Raw genomic sequence first — 24,596 nt, forward strand, 5'->3', positions numbered from 1 at the left:
AGGATCATAAACCGGAGGGAGCCGAGATTGAGCCTTCTGACGCGTCCTTCTCATGACCTCATTGGATGCATTCTGATCCATTTTGAAACAGAAAGACTGCGCCTGAATCAGCTGAGTCTGGGCGTCCAAAGCCGCCCGTTCTGCAGCCATCCCGATTCCTTTCGCTGCCAGATCTTCCTTGGCCTGCGCTATATCCAGCTTTAACTGTGCCACTTCTGCATCATGTTGAGCTTGATCCGCTGGGACGACCGTGGCGGTTAATAGGGCAGTCATCTTATCCGTGAGATCCATCAGCACCTGAGCCGGCGAGTGCACAGGGCCTCCAGCCCCAGCGGCGGAGTTTTGAACAGGTTGCGTGCCGGCCATGAAGATTCCAACCCGGCTTGGCGGCTCAAAAGGGTCCGGAATACTGTCGCCATCGAAACAACCCCCGAGGCTGCCGTCTTGAAGTTGATACAACGAGTCCGTCTCACCTGTGGACGATTCACCATCAGAGCAGATGGCCGTCTCATCGCCAGATCTAGATCCTTCAGAGAGTCCTCCGTGGATGCATCCCATGAAAGCACGCTTCAAGGCCGGCAAAGTCCGGGCGGGTCTCGCACGCTGAGCCATCTCGATGAGGTCGGTGCAGATGTCCGGCTCAGGGCCGGCTCGCCGATCTTGCCAATGAAAACGTGGATTCCGCCGAAGGGGACCCGGTCCCATACTCGATTGAGCCGGCATCGGGGCCCCAGCCTGCATCATCGATGTAGAGCTTGCCGCGATGACTCTTGGTCATCCGGCCCACAGCGTATCCCTTGAGCCCTTCGAAGCTGCCCTTCAAGAACTCAAATCCACCGTGCGCTGGCCCCATAGTGGGCGCCAACTGTCGTGGAATAGTCATGGAAGATGTCCTCGTGAAAGGACTTAGTCGTGGAGCCATCGCAACTAGGAAGCTTAAAGGGGTTAAAGCGGGACAAAGGACACGAGGGTTATACTGGTTCGGCCCCTTACGGTGAAGGTAAAAGCCTACTCCAATTGAGGTGGAATTACTAGGGTTTCGATGACCAGGGAGCGAATCCGCTATGCCTGGCTACCGATTTGATGTTACCCGTCCTGAACCGCCGCTGGGTCATCCCTTTATATACAGATGTTAACGCCCAGTGGCTCTCAGAGTCCCGGCCGGCTCATAAACAGTGTCCGGCTCGGTCTCTTAACTATTCTTGCCTTACAATACAAGTCATGCCATTACGGCGGTTTATCACTACGGGCCTTAAGTCGCCTATGGGCTTTAGGCCCTTTACTGAACCGCCATCTTCAAGCTTGATATTGGGCTTCATATGATGAATCACCATAACGTAACCCGGCCCTCCTAAGCGGGTTACGCCAGTAGTTATATCCCCAACAGGAACCCCCGGCTGAATCGCTCCGCCAGAGGGCAAAAGTGCTCCTACCCACGTTCCGCCTCGAGACGGCGGTGCTCCGTCCCGGAAGTCCTCTCTTTCTTTTTTCTAGGTAAAAATGACTTATGTACCAGAAGATGGGCACCGGAGGTGGGCCGAGGAGGGCACAACCCACCAGGGCGCGCCTGGGCTCCCTGGCGTGCCCAGGTGGGTTGTGCCCACCTGGTGGGGCCCCTTTGGTTGTTATTTGCTACAATAATTCTTATATATTCCATAGAAAATCTCTGTGAAGTTCCAGCTCATTTGGAGTTGTGCAGAATAGGTAGCCTAGCGTAGCTTTTTCAGGTCCAGATTTCCAGCTGCCAGAATTCTCCCTCTTTGTGTGTACCTTGCAAATTATGAGAGAAAAGGCATTAGAATTACTTGAAAAAGCATTATTATGGATAAAAACATTATAAATAACCGTAAGAAAACATGATGCAAAATGGACGTATCAGTGGGAAACCCCAAGTAGTTGCTCTCAAACGATGTAGAATGACATCCAACAGTTATTTTACTCCTTTTTGGACTTTATCCAAACAATTATTATTAGTAAAGAGGATAGACAATTTATTTTAACTTAATAATTGATCGGTTGCTACTTGTGAGTTGCGTTGAGATTTCCCTGAAGAGGAGAGGATGATGCAGTACAGTAGACATATCTCCCTCAGTTAAGAGCCAAGGTTATCAATCCAGTAGGAGAACCACACGGCACCTCGTGAACAACACCTACACACAAAATAACGAATACTTGCATCCAACACAAACAAGGGGTTGTCAATACCTTGGTGGTTAATTGGAAGGATCAAATTTCGTAGTGATAGATATATATAACAAAAACACAAAATAAAAATAAAGGTAAATAAAGTTGCAGCAAGGTATTTTTGGATTTTTATATATGATTAAAATAGACCCGGGGGACACAGTTTTCACTAGAGGCTTCTCTCTTGAAAATAGCATATGATGGGTGAACAAATTACTATTGGGCAATTGATAGAAAAGCAAATAATTATGACGATGTCCAAGGCAATGATCATGGATATACGCATCACATCTGAGACAAGTAGACCGACTCCTGCCTGCATCTACTACTGTTACTCCACACATCAACCGCTATCCAGCATGCATCTAGAGTATTCAGTTCATAAAGAACGGAATAACGCCTTAAGCAAGATGACATGATGTAGACAAAGTAAACTCAATCAATATGAATAAACCACATTGTTTTACCCTTAATGGACACAATACAAATATGTGTCTTGTCCCCTTCTGTCACTAGAATATAGATCACTTCAAGATTGGACCCATTACAAAGCACCTCTCCCATTGCAAGATAAATCAATCTAGTTGGCCAAACCAAATGAATAGATTGGAGAGAAATACAAAGCTATAATAATCATGCATAAAAGAGTTCAAAGAAGACTCAATAATATTCATAGATAATTTGATCATAAACCCACAATTCTTCGGATCCCAACAAACACACCGCAAAAAAAGATTACATTGAATAGATCTCCAAGAACATCGAGGAGAACATTGTATTGAAGATCAAAGAGAGAGAAGACACCATCTAGCTACTCGCTATGGACCCGCGGGTCTATGGTAAACTACTCACACATCATCGGAAGGGCAACAAGGTTGATGTAGAGCCCCTCCGTGGTCGAATCCCCCTCCGCCAGAGTTCCGGAGAAGGCATCCAGATGGGATCTCTCGAGAACAGAAACTTGCGGCAGCGGAAAAAGTATTTCGGGTGGCTCTTTGATGTATTGGGAATTTATAGAGTTGGAATTAGGTCAAGAGGTGCCATGAGGGGCCCACAAGCCTGCCCCCCCTCGGGCACGCCTCCCAATCTTATCGCTCCCTCGTGACTCGTCGGGTCTTCTCCCGAAGCTTCTAGGGTCCCTTCTGGTCCAGAAAAAATTAATCCAAAGTTTTCTCTCTGTTTGATATTGATTTCCTGAAAAGCCAAAAACAAGCAAAAAATAGCAACTGGCACTAGGCACTAGGTTAATAGGTTAGTCCCAAAAATGATATATAATTACATAATAAACATCCAAGATTGATACTACAAGACAATGGAACAATAAAAAACTATAGATACACTGGAGACGTATCACCAGTGCATCTCTAAAAAACGCAAGAGCTTCATGGACTGCCCGGGCTTGATCTAGTGTAGTCTTCAAAAAAGGAGGTTGCCATCCATGAATAGAAGGTTGGATATGCCCAGGCTAGCATGGGAAATTTTGATAGTTGTGGTTCTCCCTGTCAAGAGTTCTCTCTTCATCATCCATGAAAAACCATCAGTCACATGCATAAATAGATAGGGGCTCAATGGACCACCGTGGTGAAGCCCTCTAGACAGTTTGAAGCTTTTTGCTCACCATTCCACTTAACACAATACCGTACCGACCTCACGTAGGACATAATCCATGATGTCCATATTGCGTTGAAACCAAGTTTGAGGAGCACCCCTTTCAGAAATCTCTAATCAACCGGGCCATAAGCTTTTGCTAGGTCGAGCTTATAAGCACATAAAGTATCCCGGTGATTCTAGCAATGTTGAATTTTGTGGAAGCACTCAAAGGCGATCATAGCATTATCAGTTGTCATTCTACCTAGAACAAAAGCACTTCAGGTCTCCGGAATCACACCATCCAGGAAGGTCGAAGACAATTAACAAGACACTTAGACACCACCTTATAAATCACGTTGCATCGGCTAATTGGCCTATAATCTATCAAAGTCTTTGGGTCACTCCCTTTGGGTATAAGCACAGCCACGTATCATTTACCCCTTCTGGCATCTCACCTGTCTCAAAATATTTCCTCACCGCCTTCATTACATCATCTTTCAGAATTGCCATGGTTTGTAATCAAGCTTCTCTACCCATACTCCGTCACCATTCTGCAACTTTTTTATTGAGTTCTTCTTTTATCTCCATGATGCTTTTCTATGGAAATAGGTTGTGTTGTCCCCTTATCGCAGCCAGGTCGCCCTCGACCTTTGTCTCCACATAAGCTCTTCTCTCGGCAGGAGCACATCAAGGTTTTTTGAAGTATCACGGATGGAGCGCTCAATGGCATCATTCTGCTCAGCCCTCAAGAGGTGATCAGGTTTGTTCCTGGTGTTATTGATCTGGTGATTGACCGGCCCAAAGTTACGCTTGCTCCAATCCACTAGTGTGTTTCATAGAGGTCGGCTTTGCACTAACAGCAGCAAGAGACTGGACATCTTTTTTCTTCACCCATTCCTTCTCCACTCTCACCAAGGGACTCACTTCTCTCCCACATCACCTCACCTCATAGCAGTCACTTGGGCAGTTGGGCTTATATGGTAGCACGGCATCATACGCCAGCAACACTGGAGAGTGATCCGACCGGGTAGAGGTGAAGTGCTCCATGATATGTCCATTTTGCATCATGCTTTTATATTGATATTTATTGCATTATGGGATGTTATTACACATTCTAGTACAATACTTATGCCTTTTCTCTCTTATTTTACAAGGTTTACACAAAGAGGGAGAATGCCAACAGCTGGAATTCTGGACTGGAAAGGAGAAAATCTGAGAGATCTATTCTGCACAACTCCAAAAGTCCTGAAAATTTACGGAGAATTATCTTGGAATATATAAAAAATATTGGGTGAAGAAATACCAGAGGGGGACCCACCAGGTGGCCACAAGCCTAGGGGCATGCCCCTAGGGCTTGTGGACCCCCTGGCAGGTCTCCAGTGCCCATCTTCTGCTGTATGGAGGGTTTTGACCTGGAAAAAATCATAAGGAAGCTTTTCGGGACGAAGTGCCGTCTCAAGGCGGAACCTAGGGAAAAGCAATCTAGGGATCCGGCGGAGCTGTTCTGCCGGGGAAACTTCCCTCTTGGAGGGGGAAATCGAAGCCATCGTCATCACCAACGATCCTCTCATCAAGAGGGGGTCAATCTCCATCAACATCTTCACCAACACCATATCCTCTCAAACCCTAGTTCATCTCGTGTATCCGATCTTTGTCTCAAAACCTCAGATTGGTACTTGTGGGTTGCTAGTAGTGTTGATTACTCCTTGTAGTTGATGCTAGTTGGTTTATTCGATGGAAGATCATATGTTCAGATCCTTAATGATAATTAATACCCCTCTGATTATGAACATGAATATGCTTTGTGAGTAGTTACGTTTGTTCCTGAGGACATGGAAGAAGTCTTGTTACAAGTAATCATGTGAATTTGGTATTCGCTTGATATTTTGATGAGATGTATGTTGCCTTTCCTCTAGTGGTGTTATGTGAACATCGACTACATGACACTTCACCATGATTTGGGCCTAGGGGAAGGCATTGGGAAGTAATAAGTGAAGGAAATATGTCCTATAGTCAATAATAAGTTGTTATTTATATTTCCTTATATAATGATAAATGTTTATTATTCATGCTAGAATTGTATTAACCGGAAACTTGATACATGTGTGGATACATAGACAAAACACAGTGTCCCTAGTAAGCCTCTACTAGAGTATCTCGTTAATCAAAGATGGTTAAGTTTCCTAACCATAGACATGTGTTGTCATTTGATGAATGGGATCACATCATTAGTAGAATGATGTGATGGACAAGACCCATCTGTTAGCTTAGCATAATGATCGTTAAGTTTTATTGTTGTTGCTTTCTTCATGTCATATACATATTCCTTCGACTATGAGATTATGCAACTCCCGAATACCGGAGGAATACCTTGTGTGTGCTATCAAACGTCACAACGTAACTGGGTGATTATAAAGATGCTCTACAGGTATCTCCAAAGGTGTTTGTTGGGTTGGCATAGATCGAGATTAGGATTTGTCACTCCGAGTATCGGAGAGGTATCTCTGTTGTCATTACGGTTTGATCGATAAAGATCTTCGTGGAATATGTAGGAACCAATATGAGCATCCAAGTTCCACTATTGGTTATTGACCAGATAAGTGTCTCGGTCATGTCTACATAATTCTCGAACCCGTAGGGTCCGCACGCCTAACGTTCGATGATAATTTGTATTATATGAGTTATGTGATTTGGTGACCGAATGTTGCTAGGAGTCCCGGATGAGATCACAGACATGACGAGGAGTCTCGAAATGGTCGAGAGGTAAAGATTGATATATTGGATGATAGTATTCGGACACCGGAAGTGTTTCGTATTGTATCGGGTACATATCGGAGTACTGGGGGGTTACTGGAACCCCCCGGGGGAAGATATGGGCCATAGGAGGGAGGCACACCAGCCCACATAGGGGTGGTGCGCCCCCCACAAGGGAGGAGTCTGAATTGGACTAGGGGAGGGGGCGGTGCCCCCCTTTCCTTCTCCCTCTCTCTCTCCTTCCCCCTTTCCCCCTCCGGTAAAAGGAAGGGGGGCCGAATCCTACTAGGAGCCCAACTAGGACTCCTCCTACTTGGGGCGCGCCTAGTGTCGGTGTCAAAACCAGCCGATCCCGGGTAGGGGTCCTGAACTGTGCGTCTGAGGATCGAAGGTAACAGGAGACAGGGGACATGACGTTTACCCAGGTTCGGGCCCTCTTAATGGAGGTAATACCCTATTTCCTGCTTGATTGACTTTGATGAGTATACGGGTTACAAAAGTTGATCTACCTCGAGATCGTAATGGCTAAACCCTAGATGTCTAGCCTGTATGATTGTGATGACCCCTACGGACTAAACCCTCTGGTTTATATAGACACCGGAGGGGCCTAGGGTTGTACAAAGTCGGTTTACAGAGAAAGGAAACTACACGTCCGGGCGCCAAGCTTTCCATCCACGCAAAGGAGAGTCCCATCCGGACACGGGGAAGGCCTTCTTTCTTGTATCTTGACGGCCCATCGGTCCGGCCCATGCAACATAGGCCGGATACCCGAGGACCCCATAATCCAGGACTCCCAAAGTAGCGCCTGAACCAGGCTTCAATGACAATGTATCCGGCGCGCGGATCGTCTTCGGCATTGCAAGGCAGGTTCCTCCTCCGAATACTCCAAAGCAGTTGAACAAGAGAACTATATCCGGCTCTGTATAACAGTTACGACCCTGAACCACAAGGGCAAAATACTTAACAAAATAAGTCATGTCTACTGACAGCTTTTTCCGGCGAGACGTTACGTCTGACCTTATTATTATTTTGAGCCATTTTGTGGCCTCCCGCTTCGTGTTTCGAGGCACGGCCTCTATTGACACGTCTTGTCAAAGCAGAGATCGTGTCCCCTTATCGTGGGATTCTCATTAATACGGGTTTGGGTAATCCAACCGTGTCATTCGCACGACCCCTTGGGAACAGGCGAGTTTTAAGGCTTCAGAGGGCGCTTGATATTCACGGCCTATATAAACAGATAAAAATCCACCTTTTCACCCCACGCCCTCTTCTTTCCTCTTCCTTCCCATCCTCGAGCTCCAGCGCCCAAGCTCCAATCTCTCCCACCGCCACCAACCCTTCCTGCAATGTCCGGATCCGGTTCTCAAGGCAAGTGGATGGCCTCCTCCTTCACGGAGGAGAACGTCAAAGAGCTCCGGGAGGCGAGGTACTTGACCGCGGAAATCGCACACAGGCTCCCCGCAAAAGGGCAAGTCATCCCCACACCTGAGCCTGGCGAGAGGGTCGTGTTCATCCCTCACTTCCTCTGCGGGTTAGGGTTTCCCCTTCATCCCTTTGTTCGCGGTCTCATGTTCTATTACGGGCTAGACTTCCACGATCTAGCTCCGAACTCCTTCCTTTACATCTTGGCATTTATCGTCGTGTGTGAGGTTCCTCCGCATCCCCCCACACTTCGGCTTGTGGCTCAAGGCCTTCAATGCAAAGCCGAAGGTGGTCGACGAGCAGCACGCGGATTGCGGCGGTGCCATGGTGAGCAAGCTCCCCAAGGTTACCTGGCCCAAAGGGGCCTTTGTGGAGACCGTCAAGATATGGCAGCAAGAGTGGTTCTACATCACCGAACCACGCGGCACCAAGTGGGCGGTTGCTCCTGCATTCAGATCCGGACCCCCGCTGCGGCTCGCGTCGTGGACCAACAAAGGTCTGGACTGGGGATCGTCAGATGAGGTGTTGATGATGCAAAAGCGCATCAAGAGTATCATAGAAAAGGGAACCAGCCTCACTAATGTGATCCAGGTGATGCTCGTCCGCCGAACCCTCCCCTGCCACCAACGGCCTCTCCGTCTGTGGGAGTTTAATCCAGAAGGGCCACGGACCCTATAGCATTTCTTCGGCACGACGCACAAAGAGATCTGGAAATTGCTCTTCAAGACTTAGAAGTCATGGCCGGAGACGTCCAAGGACATCGGCCTCGACTGCAATCACTCGGCCTCCCCGGTAAGTGTTAAATTTCCGAACATAGCTTAGTTCATCAAAAAAGGGGGTACTAAGAATTCCCTCCTCTAAACAGGGCTGGACAAAAAAGGCGAAGCGGATCATGTGCCCGGCCCCACTTCCCGAGGACCCAGATAGTCCTCTGCTAATGAAGATGCTGGTTCCGGCGCCATACCAGGCGCCGGCGAAGAAGGACAAGAAGAAGAAGGGCAAGGAGGCCGAAAGCGGCCTCCACCATAAAGGTACTTCGGACACTGCGTCCGGAGGGGCCGAGGATCCCTCCTCCCACGAGGGGGACGAAGATGAAGACGAAGAGGAGGAGGAAGAGGGCGGCCTCCGTAGACCCGGAGGCAGAGGCGTCCAAGACGGGAAAGATATCCTGTCGGATGACTCGGATTCAGACGCCGAAGCCATCCCCAAGCATCGCCCCAATACGTCTCCGTCGTATCTATAATGTTTTATTGTTCCATGCCAATATTATTCAACTTTCATATACTTTTTGGCAACTTTTTATACTATTTTTGGGACTAAGATATTGATCCAGTGCCCAGTGCCAGTTCCTGTTTGTTGCATGTTTTTGGTTTCGCAGAATATCCATATCAAACGGAATCCAAACGGGATAAAAACGGACGGAGCTTATTTTGGAATATTTGGAAAATCTGGGAGAAAGATCAACGCGAAACGGTGCCCGAGGTGGCCACGAGGCAGGGGGCGCGCCTGCCCCCCCTGGGCGCGCCCCTGACCCTCGTGGGCCACCCGTAAGGCAGTTGATGCCCTTCTTCGGCCGCAAGAAAGCTAATTTTTGGTAAAAAATCATGGCGAAGGTTTCAGTCCAATCGGAGTTACGGATCTCCATATATATACGAAATGGTGAAACGGCAGTAGGGGAGAACGCAGAAACAGAGAGAGACAGAGAGACAGATCCAATCTCGGAGGGGCTCTCGCCCCTCCCACGCCATGGAGGCCAAGGACCAGAGGGGAAACCCTTCTCCCATCTAGGGAGGAGGTCAAGGAAGACGAAGGGACCCCCTCTCCCCTTCTCTTCCTGTGGCGCCGGAACGCTGCCGTGGCCATCATCATCACCGCAATCTTCACCAACAACTTCACCGCCATCATCACCAACTCTTCCCCCCTCTATGCAGCGGTGTAACCTCTCTCTTACCCGTTGTAATCTCTACTTAAACATGGTGCTCAACGCTATATTACTTCCCAATGATGTATGGCTATCCTATGATGTTCGAGTAGATCCGTTTTGTCCTATGGGTTATTTGATGATCAAGATTGGTTTGAGTTGCATGTTTTATTATTGGTGTTGTCCTATGGTGCTCTCCGTGTCGCGCAAGCGTGAGCAATCCCCGCTGTAGGGTTTGCAATATGTTAATGATTTGCTTATGGTGGGTGGCGTGAGTGACAGAAGCACAGACCCGAGTAAGTAGGTTGTTTGCGTATGGGATAAAGGGGACTTGATGCTTTAATGCTATGGTTGGGTTTTACCTTAATGATCTTTAGTAGTTGCGGATGCTTGGTAGAGTTCCAATCATAAGTGCATATGATCCAAGTAGAGAAAGTATGTTAGCTTATGCCTCTCCCTCAAATAAAATTGCAATAATGATTACCGGTCTAGTTATCGATTGCCTAGAGACAAATAACTTTCTCGTGACAACAAGCTCTTTACTAAAACTAATTTAGTTGTGTCTTTATCTAAGCAGCCCCTAGCTTTTATTTACTCGCTCTTTATCTTCTTGCAAACCTATCCAAAAACGCCTACAAAGTACTTCTAGTTTCACACTTGTTTCCGGTAAAGCGAACGTCAAGCGTGCGTAGAGTTGTATCGGTGGTCGATAGAACTTGAGGGAATATTTGTTCTACCTTTAGCTCCTCGTTGGGTTCGACACTCTTACTTATCGAAAGAGGCTACAATTGATCCCCTATACTTGTGGGTTATCAAGACCTTTTTCTGGCGCCGTTGCCGGGGAGCAATAGCGTGGGGTGAATATTCTCGTGTGTGCTTGTTTGCTTTATCACTAAGTAATTTTATTTGTTGTTCTTAGTTGTTCTAAATCTTTAGTTATGGATATGGAACACGAAATACCAAAAAAATAGGTGTACTTTCTGCTCATGGAGATGGGGAACCTCCTAAAACCCTCGATGCTGGTTATGTGAAAGATATTATGTACTACTTTGATAATCCTGAGAAAACCCCATTCAACTTTGTAATGGGAGTAACGTTGGATCAACGTGAATACTTTAGGGATTATCGCTTGACACAAAAAGGGAAACTATTATGGGATCAAATTTATATGTTGAAGTGGTATGCTAGGCAACTATGCTTGAGATATGATTATACTTGTTGCTTTAGGATGAAGGCTCCACACCTTCCCTTTTCATGCAAATTTAATGATAATAAAACCTTAGCTTCTTATGCTAATGGTATATATGATTATTATGATGTGGAACAAATAGAAGAATTTGTTGCTTTTATGGGTGATTGTGAAATTGAATCTATGTTTAAAGAGTTTGAAGATTTTGATGATTCGGTTTATAGACCTGAAAATTTAGCTATCCTTAAATATTGCTATGACAATTATGAATACAATTACGATATTAATGCACTTATTGAGAAAATCTCCGCTGTCCAAGAAGAGACTAATATTTTGCAGGAGTCTATGGAAGAAGAAATTACTGAAACTATGAGCTCATTGGATGAAAAAGATGATGAGGAGAGTGAAGAACAAAAGGAGGAAGAGCGGATTAGCTACCCGTGCCCACCTTCTAATGAGAGTAACTCTTCAACTCATACATTGTTTAATGTCCCTTCGTGCTTATCGAAGGATGATTGCTATGATGACTACTATGATCCCGTTGATTCTCTTGAAATATCCCTTTTTGATGATGCTTGCTATGCTTGTGGCCAAGATGCCAATATGAATTATGCTTATGGAGATGAACTTGCTATAGTTCCTTATGTTAAACATGAAATTGTTGCTATTGCACCCACGCATGATAGTCCTATTATCTTTTTGAATTCTCCAAACTACACTATATCGGAGAAGTTTGCCCTTATTAAGGATTATAATGATGGGTTGCCTTTTACCGTTGCACATGATGATTTTGATGAATATAATATGCATGTGCTTGCTGCTCCTACTTGCAATTATTATGAGAGAGGAACTATATCTCCACCTCTCTATATTTCCAACATGATAAAATTGCAAGAAACTGTTTATACTATGCATTGGCCTTTACTTTGTGTGCATGAATTGTTCTTTTATGACATGCCGATGCATAGGAAGAGAGATAGACTTCGTCATTACATGATATATGTTACTTTGTGCTCACTACTAAATTACAAATCATTGCTAATTAAAATTGGCTTCGATATACCTTGGGATCCGGGTGGATTCACTACTTGGGCACTATATGCCTAGCTTAATGGCTTTAAAGAAAGCGCTACCAGGGAGACAACCCGGAAGTTTTAGAGAGTCATTTATTTCTATTGAGTGCTTTCATATAATTTAAAATCAACAAAAATAAAGAGGGGAACCCAAAACTTTTTCAAAAAGAAAAGTGAAAGTGAGAGAGACGAGCATTGTGAAGTGGGGGACGTCCTTGAACTTTCTTCATGCCCATGGGAACTTTGTGAATCTTAATTACAGAAACTTTTCAACAAAAATAATTATCCCCTTGTACGATTCCATTGTATTATAAAAATAATGTGCCAAGGTTTGCCTTTAGGATGTTTACAATGCTCGTTGGTTTGTGCGGTGCAGGACAGAAACTTTGGCTGTAGTGCGCGATTTTTAATTTTTTGCTGGATCGTCAATTGGTTCTGATTCTTTTTTCACTGTCTTTATATACAAATTTTTTATTTTTCCTAATTTTGGAAGAATTTTTCAAGTATCAGAAGTATGGTGAATGTTCAGATTATTACAGACTGTTCTGTTTTAAACAGATTCTGTTTTTGATGCATAGTTTGCTTGTTTTGATGAAACTATCAATTTATATCAGTGGATTAAGCCATGAAAAACTTATTTTACAGTAGACACAATGCAACAATAAAATATGAATTGGTTTGCAACAGTACTTAGAGTGGTGATTTGCTTTATTATACTAACGGATCTTACCGAGTTTTCTGTTGAAGTTTTGTGTGGATGAAGTGTTCGATGATCGAGAAGGTTTCGATGTGAGAAGAAGGAAGAGAGGCAAGAGCTCAAGCTTGGGGATGCCCGAGGCACCCCAAGTAAATATTCAAGGAGACTCAAGTGTCTAAGCTTGGGGATGCCCCGGAAGGCATCCCCTCTTTCTTCAACAAATATCGGTATATTTTCGGATTCGTTTCATTCATGTGATATGTGCAAATCTTGGAGCGTCTTTTGCATTTAGTTTTCACTTTTCTTTTATGCACCATGCTGGTATGAGATAGTCCTTGGTTTATTTATAGAATGCTCTTTGCACTTCACTTAAATCTTTTGACTATGGCTTTATAGAATGCTTCATGTGCTTCACTTATATCATTTGAAGCTTGGATTGCCTGTTTCTCTTTACATAGACAACCGCCATTTGTAGAATGCTCTTTTGCTTCACTTATATTTGTTAGAGCGTGGGCATATCTTTTGTAGAAAGAATTAAACTCTCTTGCTTCACTTATATCTATTTAGAGAGATGACAGGAACTGGTCATTCACATGGTTAGTCATAAAACCCTACATAAAACTTGTAGATCACTGAATATGATATGTTTGATTCCTTGCAATAGTTTTGCGATATAAAGGTGGTGATATTAGAGTCGTGCTAGTTGAGTAATTGTGAAATTGAGAAATACTTGTGTTGAGGTTTGCAAGTCCCGTAGCATGCACGTATGGTGAACCGTTATGTAACGAAGTTCGAGCATGAGGTGTTTATTGATTGTCTTCCTTATTATGAGTGGCGGTCGGGGATGAGCGATGGTCTTTTCCTACCAATCTATCCCCCTAGGAGCATGCGCGTAGTACTTTGTTTCGATGACTAATAGATTTTTGCAATAAGTATGTGAGTTCTTTATGACTAATGTTGAGTCCATGGATTATACGCACTCTCACCCTTCCATCATTGCTAGCCTCTTCAGTACCGTGCATTGCCCTTTCTCACCTCGAGAGTTGGTGCAAAATTCGCCGGTGCATCCAAACCCCGTGATATGATACGCTCTGTCACACATAAGCCTCATTATATCTTCCTCAAAACAGCCACCGTACCTACCTATCATGGCATTTCCATAGCCATTCCGAGATATATTGCCATGCAACTTCCATCATCATCATATACATGACTTGAGCATTTATTGTCATATTGCTTTGCATGATCGTAAGATAGCTAGCATGATATTTTCATGGCTTGTCCGTTTTTTTATATCATTGCTACGCTAGATCATTGCACATCCCGGTACACCGCCGGAGGCATTCATATAGAATCATATCTTTGTTCTAGATATCGAGTTGTAATATTGAGTTGTAAGTAAATAAAAGTGTGATGATCATCATTATTAGAGCAGTGCCCCGGTGAGGAAAGGATGATGGAGACTATGATTCCCCCACAAGTCAGGATGAGACTCCGGACGAAAAAAATAAAAAAAATAAAAGAGAGAAAGGCCAAAAAAAGAGAAGGCCCAAAAAAAGAGAAAACAAGAAAAAGAAAACAAAAAATGAGAGAAAAAGAGAGAAGGGGCAATGTTACTATCCTTTTACCACACTTGTGCTTCAAAGTAGCACCATGTTCTTCCTATAGAGAGTCTCTTGAGTTATCACTTTCATATACCAGTGGGAATTTTCATTATAGAACTTGGCTTGTATATTGCAACGATGGGCTTCCTCAAATGCCCTAGGTCTTTATGAGCAAGCAAGTTGGATGCCACCCACTTAGTTTCAGTTTGAGCTTTCATACACTTATAGCTCTAGTGCATCCGTTGCATGGCAATCCCTACTCCTCACATTGACATCAATTGATGGGCATCTCCATAGCCCGTTGATTAGCCGCGTCGATGTGAGACTTTCTCCTTTTTTGTCTTCTCCACATAACCCCCATCATCGTATTCTATTCCACCTATAGTGCTATGTCCATGGCTCACGCTCACGTATTGCGTGAAAGTTGAAAAGGTTCGAGAAACGTCAAAAGTATGAAACAATTGCTTGGCTTGTCATCGGGGTTGTGCATGATGTGAATATTTTGTGTGGTGAAGATGGAGCATAGCCAGACTATATGATTTTGTACGGATGAGCTTTCTTTGGCTATATTATTTCAATAAGACATAATTGATTGGTTGGTATGCTTGAAGTATTATTGTTTTTATGTCAAAGGATAGACTATTGCTTTGAATCACTCGTGTCTTAATATTCATGCCATGATTAGACATGATCAAGATTATGCTAGGTAGCATTCCACATCAAAAATTATCTTTTTATCATTTACCTACTCGAGGACGAGCAGGAATTAAGCTTGGGGATGTTGATACGTCTCCGTCGTATCTATAATTTTTTATTGTTCCATGCCAATATTATTCAACTTTCATATACTTTTTGGCAACTTTTTATACTATTTTTGGGACTAACATAGTGATCCAGTGCCCAGTGCCAGTTCCTGCTTGTTGCATGTTTTTGGTTTCACAGAATATCCATATCAAACGGAATCCAAACGGGATAAAAACGGACGGAGCTTATTTTTAGAATATTTGGAAAATCTGGGAGAAAGATCAAGCGAAACAGTGCCCGAGGTGGCCACGAGGCAGGGAGGCGCGCCCCTGACCCACGTGGGCCACCCGTAAGGCGGTTGATGCCCTTCTTCGGCCACAAGAAAGCTAATTTTTGGTTAAAAAAATCACGGCGAAGGTTTCAGTCCAATCGGAGTTACGGATCTCCATATATATACGAAACGGTGAAAGGGCAGCAGGGGAGAACGCAGAAACAAAGAGAGACAGAGAGACAGATCCAATCTCGGAGGGGCTCTTGCCCCTCCCACACCATGGAGGCCAAGGACCAGAGGGGAAACCCTTCTCCCATCTAGGGAGGAGGTCAAGGAAGAAGAAGACGAAGGGGCCCCCTCTCCCCTTCTCTTCCGGTGGCACCGGAACGCTGCCGTGGCCATCATCATCGCCGCAATCTTCACCAACAACTTCACCGCCATCATCACCAACTCTTCCCCCCTCTATGCAGCGGAGTAACCTCTCTCTTACCCGCTGTAATCTCTACTTAAACATGGTGCTCAACGCTATATATTATTTCCCAATGATGTATGGCCATCCTATGATGTTTGAGTAGATCCGTTTTGTCCTATGGGTTATTTGATGATCAAGATTGGTTTGAGTTGCATGTTTTATTATTGGTGCTGTCCTATGGTGCTCTCCGTGTCGCGCAAGCGTGAGGGATCCCTGCTGTAGGGTTTGCAATATGTTCATGATTTGCTTATGGTGGGTGGCGTGAGTGACAGAAGCACAGACCCGAGTAAGTTGGTTGTTTGCGTATGGGATAAAGGGGACTTGATGCTTTAATGCTATGGTTGGGTTTTATCTTAATGATCTTTAGTAGTTGCGGATGCTTGCTAGAGTTCCAACCATAAGTGCATATGATCCAAGTAGAGAAAGTATGTTAGCTTATGCCTCTCCCTCAAATAAAATTGCAATAATGATTACCGGTCTAGTTATCGATTGCCTAGGGACAAATAACTTTCTCGTGACAACAAGCTCTTTACTAAAACTAATTTAGTTGTGTCTTTATCTAAACAGCCCCTAGCTTTTATTTACTCGCTCTTTATCTTCTTGCAAACCTATCCAAAAACACCTACAAAGTACTTCTAGTTTCACACTTGTTTCCGGTAAAGCGAACGTCAAGCGTGCGTAGAGTTGTATCGGTGGTCGATAGAACTTGAGGGAATATTTGTTCTACCTTTAGCTCCTCGTTGGTTTCGACACTCTTACTTATCAAAAGAGGCTACAATTGATCCCCTATACTTGTGGGTTATCACGCCCCAGGGTCAAGCCCCTGGCCGAATCGTAAGTATCTAAGGATGCTCTACACACATCCAGTCCTTTTCGAATCGTGGGAATCATATTAAATCATGCACTGCAGTCCGGCCCGTGATCTCCCCCAACTATCTTCATCGTCGGGGAATTCTCTGGCGTCGGAGATGATGGAGAGCGAATCGCCTCCGCGAACCTCCCCGCCACATACTGTGGACAACGCCGAGGTATTATCCCAAAGGACCTCTTTGGTCCGTGGAGAGGCGCGGGGGACCGCCAAGACGGCGCCAGAGGGTAATGCCTCGGCTGCCGAGAACATGGGGGACCCAATCCCCATGAACACTAATGGCAGGGGCCCTGAGCAATCCGGCTCCCAGCCGAACACCACTCCGGACACCCAATTGGATCCGGAGCCGAATAAGCGACCCCCTTCAAGGCAGGGGGAGCGCCAACTCCCGCGGCGACCTCCACTAATCCGGAGGCGCCAAACACATTGATGGAGATACTTCAACGCGCTTCCATCATGGAGGAGCACCGCACCCTAATGGGTGCGGTGGTTGAAAAGGTTCAGTCCGCCAACAGCGGGCTGAACGAAGCCTTCACTAGCCTGTTAATAGGTTTCGAGGTATGCGATGTAAGAACTTTTAGCCGCTCTTCATGTGAAAAATATGCCTGTGTATAGATAGTAGCCCCTGAGACTCTGTTCGGTTTGTGGAAAAATGACCGAACAGAGGATTGATAATATTCGCAGGAGATAGTGTACTTGTCTATTTTGAAAAATAGGCTTCACCATTAGCGGCAACCGCCCAGGCCACCGAAGTATCCGAGCTCAAGCAGAAGCTGGGGCTGGCCGATGAGGATCTCGTCCACATCAACAAGAGGTTTGATGAGGCACAGGGTATGTTTCAGAGAAAAAATGTTTATACGCCTGAAGGAATATACCATGCGGAGTCTGAGCTCCTGTGTTGCTTTGTTTGTTATTGCAGGAAGTGCAGCCGCGGCCGAGGCCCTGAAGGGCGACCTTGCCCGGGCCAAGGAGCAGGCACGGGTGAGCCAAGCGGCTGAAGATTTAAAGGTCAAACAGGTTGCTCGCCGTCAATGCGAGGAGCAGGTGACCGAAGTGGACCAAGCACTCAAGGACGCCGCCAGCAAGTGCGAGTCCTTGGAAGAGAAGAATAAGGGCCAAGCGGCCGAGCTGGCCCAGGCTCTCCAGGGGGCCAAGGAGGCACGGAACGAGTCCCGTGCGGCGCGCGAGGAGATCGAGCAGGCCAAACAAATAGCGGTTGGTAAGCCCTTTCTTTTACAGAGTAAATTTGGCAGTCAGAAGTATGCCTTGCGCACTCGACTGTGGAGTTCTCAAGACGCCTTTGCAGATTTTCCGAAGAGTGCTGCAGACGCGATGCAGTTCTTCCGGGCCCAGGAGGGGCAGACGACGGAGAAGCTATTCTGGTCACAGTTCGTGGCGCAAGAGCGCCCATCGCTGTTGAACGACCAGATGGCGCGGTCGGCCGAGCTGCATAGGATCTCTGGATTGTCCATGAGGGACGTTATAGTCCGGTTGTGGCCAACCGAACCCATTCCGAGCAGCTACTTCGGCCTGGTGCAGCGACTCGTCGACGCGCTGCCCCGAATTGACGCAGTCAAGCGGTCGGTATGCATAGAAGGTGCACGGATGGCCTTCCCCCGTGTCAAGATGCACTGGGCAAAAATGAAGGCCGCAGTTGTGGCAGTTGAGGGCCCGCCCGGGGCAAGGACCACCGGAGGCCAGAATGCTATTTCGAAGACGTCCTAGAGGGTGCATGTTTGATAGAGGTCCAATGCTCGAAAGATCTCATGTTTGAATGAATGTACCCGGGCTGTCCAGACTTTTTGTGTATGAAACAAGGCCGATGTATAATATGCTTGCTTGCTTATCTCAAATTATTTTCCTCCTGTGCGACCATTTGTTATCTAAAAGTTTGCCAGTCGTCGGCTTCAGCCCCCACGTAGATGCTACGGGGGTGTTCGGAATAGCACGTGACCACACTTGTTCCAACGTCTTGGTCCGTAAAGGAGGTGATCATGTAGTGAACGAGGCAATCAGACTATGTCGCTTTAACACTCTCACTTAGCCAAAGGAGTTTGACAACGGGATTATAGGCTTAGCCCCTGGTGTTGTTCGGCTATCCGAACTTGGGTGCTTTAGACGCCTGACCGGGTGGAGTCTAGCCCTTCGTATAATACGGAAGAAATCTCTAGAGATTTAGTAAGTCGCCGAATTGCTGACAGCTCTCGCCACATCATGACAGTCAGTTTTCGGCTTTCTCTACTGAGGTGCTTGACTGGGCGAACCAGAAACACAATCACAGTAGTTCTCCCTTTACTACCTTAGCCGAACAAGCGGAACATAAGGTGGTAAGCACAGGAGCCGAGCAACCCAACTACTGACCAAAGACATAATTCGAAGCCGATGCATATAATGCTATATTCGGGACGCCGAAGTGTACTATGGAAGTGTTCGGACTTTTTGTTTTTGAATGTTTGTGGCCGAATAAAGACCCTGGCCATTGATGCCAATGTGTGTGTGTCCATCAATTGTGAGGACGGACTGCAGATTATGGAGTAGGTCAATACCGAATAAGGTACGACAAAACTGTTTCCATTATGGTCTCATTTGATACGTCAAAATGTGCTCTTACAGAGAATGGCGTACAGGTTAGGGCTATTTTACATGCCAAGAATTTGTGAATAAGGGGAAAGCTCCATACAGGTCCTAAAAAAGGTGGTCTTTGAAGATCCTTTGGACACCCTGCCGCACGTCTGCATCGCTTTCGCCTTTGAGAGAGAGATTCCTTGAGAGGAACAGTCCACGATTGTCTTTACGAAACCGGGCTTGGAAAGAGTCCTTGTACGTCTGTGGAATAGCTAGGTTTTAATGCACCTGTGGTATTGAATAAGAAAGGGAAAATGATTAAAAAAGGTCAAGGTCACATAGGGGGTAGCCGTACTATGCACCTATCCGTATTGTGCCTCCGTTGATGCCCAAGGTATTTTGAGTGCATAATTATGCACACGCGTACAAATGCCGCGGTTTTGTGTGGCAGTCGACGGAGGCGAAACTGCTAGGCTAGCTCTGGAGTTGCCGAGCTGTCATCGCATAGAGTGGACCGGACTCGTTTAACGTTGTCTGGGGGCTTGATGGCCGGTGAGGTGTGCGGCTTGATTTGACCGCTTTGTACCTCGGCTGCTAGGGCCGCGGTGTGCTCCTCAGTACGGAGGGAGCGCTCCGTGTTTCCATTAACTGTAATAACACCACGGGGTCCGGGCATTTTGAGCTTTAAGTAGGCATAATGCGGGACCGCATTGAAGCGGGAGAAGGCAGTTCGTCCGAGCAGTGCATGATAGCTGTTGTGGAAGGTATGATATCGACGACCAAGTCTTCGCTTTGGAAGTTGTCCGGCGAATCGAAGACTACTTCCAACGTTATGGAGCCTGTGCAACGGGCTTCAACACCAGGAATTACTCCTTTAAAGGTGGTTTTAGTGGGCTTGATTCTTGACGGATCAATACCCATTTTACGGACAGTGTCCTGGTAAAGCAGGTTAAGACTGCTGCTGCCGTCCATGAGGACTTGTGTGAGATGGAATCTGTCAATAATTGGATCGAGGACCAATTCTACCGAACCTCCATGACGGATACTGGTCGGATGGTCTTTGTGATCAAAAGTGATCGGACAGGCTGACCATGGGTTGAATTTTGGGGCGACCGGCTCTACGCCGTAGACGTCCCTTAGTGCACGCTTGCGCTCACTCTTGGGGATATGTGTAACATATATCATATTTACTGTTTTTACCTCGGGGGAATCTCTTCTGTCCCCCAGTGTTCGGTTGGCGAGGCTCTTCATCGTCGTCCTCGCTAGGCGGCCCTTTCTCCTTATGTTCGGTGTTTAGCTTACCGGCCTATTTAAAGACCCAACAATTTATGTTGGTATGATTGGCAGGCTTGTCAGGGGTGCCATGAATCTGGCAAGGCCGATCGAGTATTCTATCCAAACTGGATGGACCATCTTTATTTCGTTTGAATGGCTTCTTCCGCCGTCCGGATTTAGAGCCACTGAATCCGGTGTTGACCATCGTGTCTTCGGTATCGTTATTGTTGTTTCGGCGCTTATGTTTGCTGCGTCATGGCCTACCGTTGTCGTCTCTAGCTTCGGAGGTGCCAGGGTCGCTGGTACTATTGCTTTGACGAGCCAGCCAGTTGTCTTCTCCCGCACAAAAGCGGGTCATGAGTGCGGTAAGAGCTGCCATTGACTTCGGTTTTTCTTGGCCGAGGTGTCGGGCGAGTCACTCGTCCCGGATGCTATGTTTAAAGTTTGTGAGGGCTTCGGCGTCCTCGCAATCGAAAATTTGGTTCTTTTTAATTAAGAACTTGGTCCAGAGCTTCCAGGCTGCTGGACTATGTGGCTAAGGTCATCGGCGTCTGGGGGGCGGACATATGTGCCTTGGAAGTTGTCTCTAAAGGCATCTTCCAAATCTTCCCAGCTACCAATAGAGTTTTCTGGGAGGCTGTTTAACCAGTGTCGTGTTGGTCCCTTGAGCTTCAGGGGGAGGTACTTGATGGCGTGGAGATCATCACCGCGAGCCATGTGGATATGGAGAAGAAAATCCTCGATCCATACTGCAGGATCTGTCATTCCATCGTATGATTAAATGTTCACGGGTTTAAACCCTTCTGGCAACTGGTGCTCCATTATCTCATCGGTGAAGCATAAAGGGTGTGCGGCGCCTCTGTATCGGGCGACGTCACGACGCAATTCGGATGAAGTCCGTATGCGGTTTTTGGGCCGGGTGAGGTTGTGCCTGTCGCGCCAGGCCTAATGGCCATCTTCTCGCGTTGGGGCACGCCCCCTTGACCCATAGATTGATCCGTCTTGGCCTTCTCTATTGTCCAGGTCCTGTCGCAGGTCGTAGGTGTATCCTGGGGCCGCCGTCTCTCTGCCTCTAAGGCGGGGTGGTGTGGGCTGGTGTTCGGCATGAGTAGCCGCTCTGTCCCGTCCACGTGGTGGCCGCTCTGGTTCATCAGCGCAGTCATGTCTTGATGGTATTGGCTCGAGGGCCTCGTCATCAAATTGTGGTAGTAGCCGACGCTTTGGATAACTCTTTGGTGGGCGTTGAAGGCCATACTCCTCGGCAGCTAGGACCTGGGTCCATCTATCGTTGAGTGTATCCTGTTCGGCTTGGAGCTGATGCTGCTTATTTTTCAGGCTTCTCGCCGTGGCGATTAGCTAGCGCATAAAGCGCTCCTGCTCAAGTGGTTCCTCTGGCATGATGAAGTCTTCGTCGCTGAGGCTCACATTGTCCTGGAAGAGTGGTAGGTAGTTACTGTCCTCCGAGTCCTCGTTCCCGACCAGATCGTTAGGGTTAACTTGCCCCTCCTCCCAATCATCTTGTTCGGATGTTGGTTCGACGGGGGCTTCAGAGTCTTCGGCATTCTCTGGAGTGTTATTGTCTTTGGTGCCACGTATTATATCTTTTTCGCGACGCAATTTTGAACGGCGCCACTGACGTCGGCGCTTTGGTGGTGCCTCAACAGGATCGTCCTCGACCGGATCCTTCCTGCCGTCGCCGTCATCTTCTTTGGGTGTGTCCACCATATACACGTCATATGTGGAGGTGGCCATCCAGCATCCGGTAAACGGTGGGTCTTGGCCTTGTTCATCTCCGGCATCGTCGTGCATGCTATCGATGTCTTCGGAGGCGTAGTCCAGCATGTCGGTTAAGTCCTCGACAATGGCTATGAAGTGGGTGGTGGGTGGAACGTAAAATTCCCCGCTCTCAGCCCCTAATCCGGGCTGGGAGTAGTTCAGAAGTGATTCATCTATAATGGCGAGGGATCGCATTAAGTCCAAATCCTCGTTTAAGAGCGAGGTTTTGGCGGGGAAGCGAGGGTCCGTGGAGCTAGGCAGGGTAGGAGTCTGCTGGCCAAGCTCACGTAACATGTGCCTCGAGAGTTCGGAGCTGGTATCCGGGGCGAGTCCGGATTTTCATGACAGGGGGAACCTGATTTGACTCCGTGCTTGCTGGTGACGCAATCCCCTCAGGATCTCCGGTAGCAAGCTCCGTAGTTGCAGAGAGTCCGGCGGGCTCTAAACTCCCATCTTTGGACCTGGTAGTTTGCTCCGGATCTAAGGCCAAAGCGGTGGTCGGGGCCGCGAACCCTTCGAAGTTCAAGTCTCCTCGGATATCAGCGACATAATTCAGATTTCCAAATCTGATTTGATGACCAGGGGCGTAGCTGTCGATCCGATCGAGGCGGCCAATCAAGTTGGCACGCAGCGCGAAGCCGCCGAATACGAAAAGTTGACCAGGGAGGAAGGCCTCCTTGGAAACTGCATCGTCCTTGACGATCAAACGAGCCATCGATCCTTCTGTCAACGGCACAGTGGAACTCTCAATGAAAGCACCAATGTCGGTGTCAAAACCGGCGGATCTCGGGTAGGGGGTCCCGAACTGTGCGTCTGAGGATCGAAGGTAACAGGAGACAGGGGACACGATGTTTACCCAGGTTCGGGCCCTCTTAATGGAGGTAATACCCTACTTCCTGCTTGATTGACTTTGATGAGTATAGGGGTTACAAGAGTTGATCTACCTCGAGATCGTAATGGCTAAACCCTAGATGTCTAGCCTGTATGATTGTGATGATCTCTACGGACAGACACCAGAGGGGCCTAGGGTTGTACAAAGTCGGTTTACAGAGAAAGGAAACTACACGTCCGGGCGCCAAGCTTGCCATCCACGCAAAGGAGAGTCCCATCCGGACATGGGGGAGGCCTTTTGTCTTGTATCTTGACGACCCATCAGTCCGGCCCATGCAACATAGGCCGGATACCAGAGGACCCCATAATCCAGGACTCCCTCACCTAGGGTCGGCCTCCTCCCCTCTCCCTCCTTTATATACGTGTAGCGACCCGACCCAAATGGATCAAGTCTCTGTGCTTAAGTGTCATCCCTGGATCGGTATGCTGACACACACAGTACTCGAGGATATATAACAGAGGTAAATCACATGTATAAAGTAACGTAAATACTATTACCTCAATCCAAATAGTGGAAGTGATAACAAGGTTGTGGATTCCCATCAACACCAACGGCAAAGTTGAGTGTAGAAATCGTAACCCCAATGTATCACTTACTCGTCGTAAGATTCCTGCAACATGAGACGTTGCAGCCACAAAGGGTCAGTACATTGAATGAACTGGCAATTTCACACTATAGAGAAATGATGAATAATGGCTATCACTACATGCATATTTGGCTGGTGGAGGCTCTAAGTTTAATTCTGCATAAAGCTAATTTTTCCCTACAACAAAGGAATATTTTTTTATTTAACTACAAAGTTGATTGAAATATTGAGAAGGTTCCTCCAACTCAATCCCAAAATAGTAATCATTAACTCAAACAAATTAATTAAGTAAAGTGTTGAGATCAACATGATAATCCAAGTACCAGAGACTCAAGATGTCCATAACCGGGGACACGACTAATCATGATTAGTTTGTACACTCTGCAGAGGTTTGCGCACTTTTCCCCACAAGACTCGATCTCCTCCGTTAGATTTCTCGCACTACATGATGTTTGAGAAACGGATGATCGAGACACAGTATTTCCGAAGCATTAACTCTTTACTCTAGGTAGACAGTACCACCTACATCCCCTACATCTGCTAGCCTACCACTGAAAGAGGTCACACAACATACTCAACTATGCCAGAGCCCATAATGTCTTGTGGCTGCACACGGAAGTTTCTAGCATGAATAATATTATGATCCCTTAGATCTTGGGTGGCGAACCATAGGATGATCACACGGGTACTCCGGGATCCCCTTGGGCAAGCAC

Source organism: Aegilops tauschii, chromosome 1 (genome assembly GCF_002575655.3).
Source record: "Aegilops tauschii subsp. strangulata cultivar AL8/78 chromosome 1, Aet v6.0, whole genome shotgun sequence".
Classification (NCBI taxonomy): Eukaryota; Viridiplantae; Streptophyta; class Magnoliopsida; order Poales; family Poaceae; genus Aegilops; species Aegilops tauschii.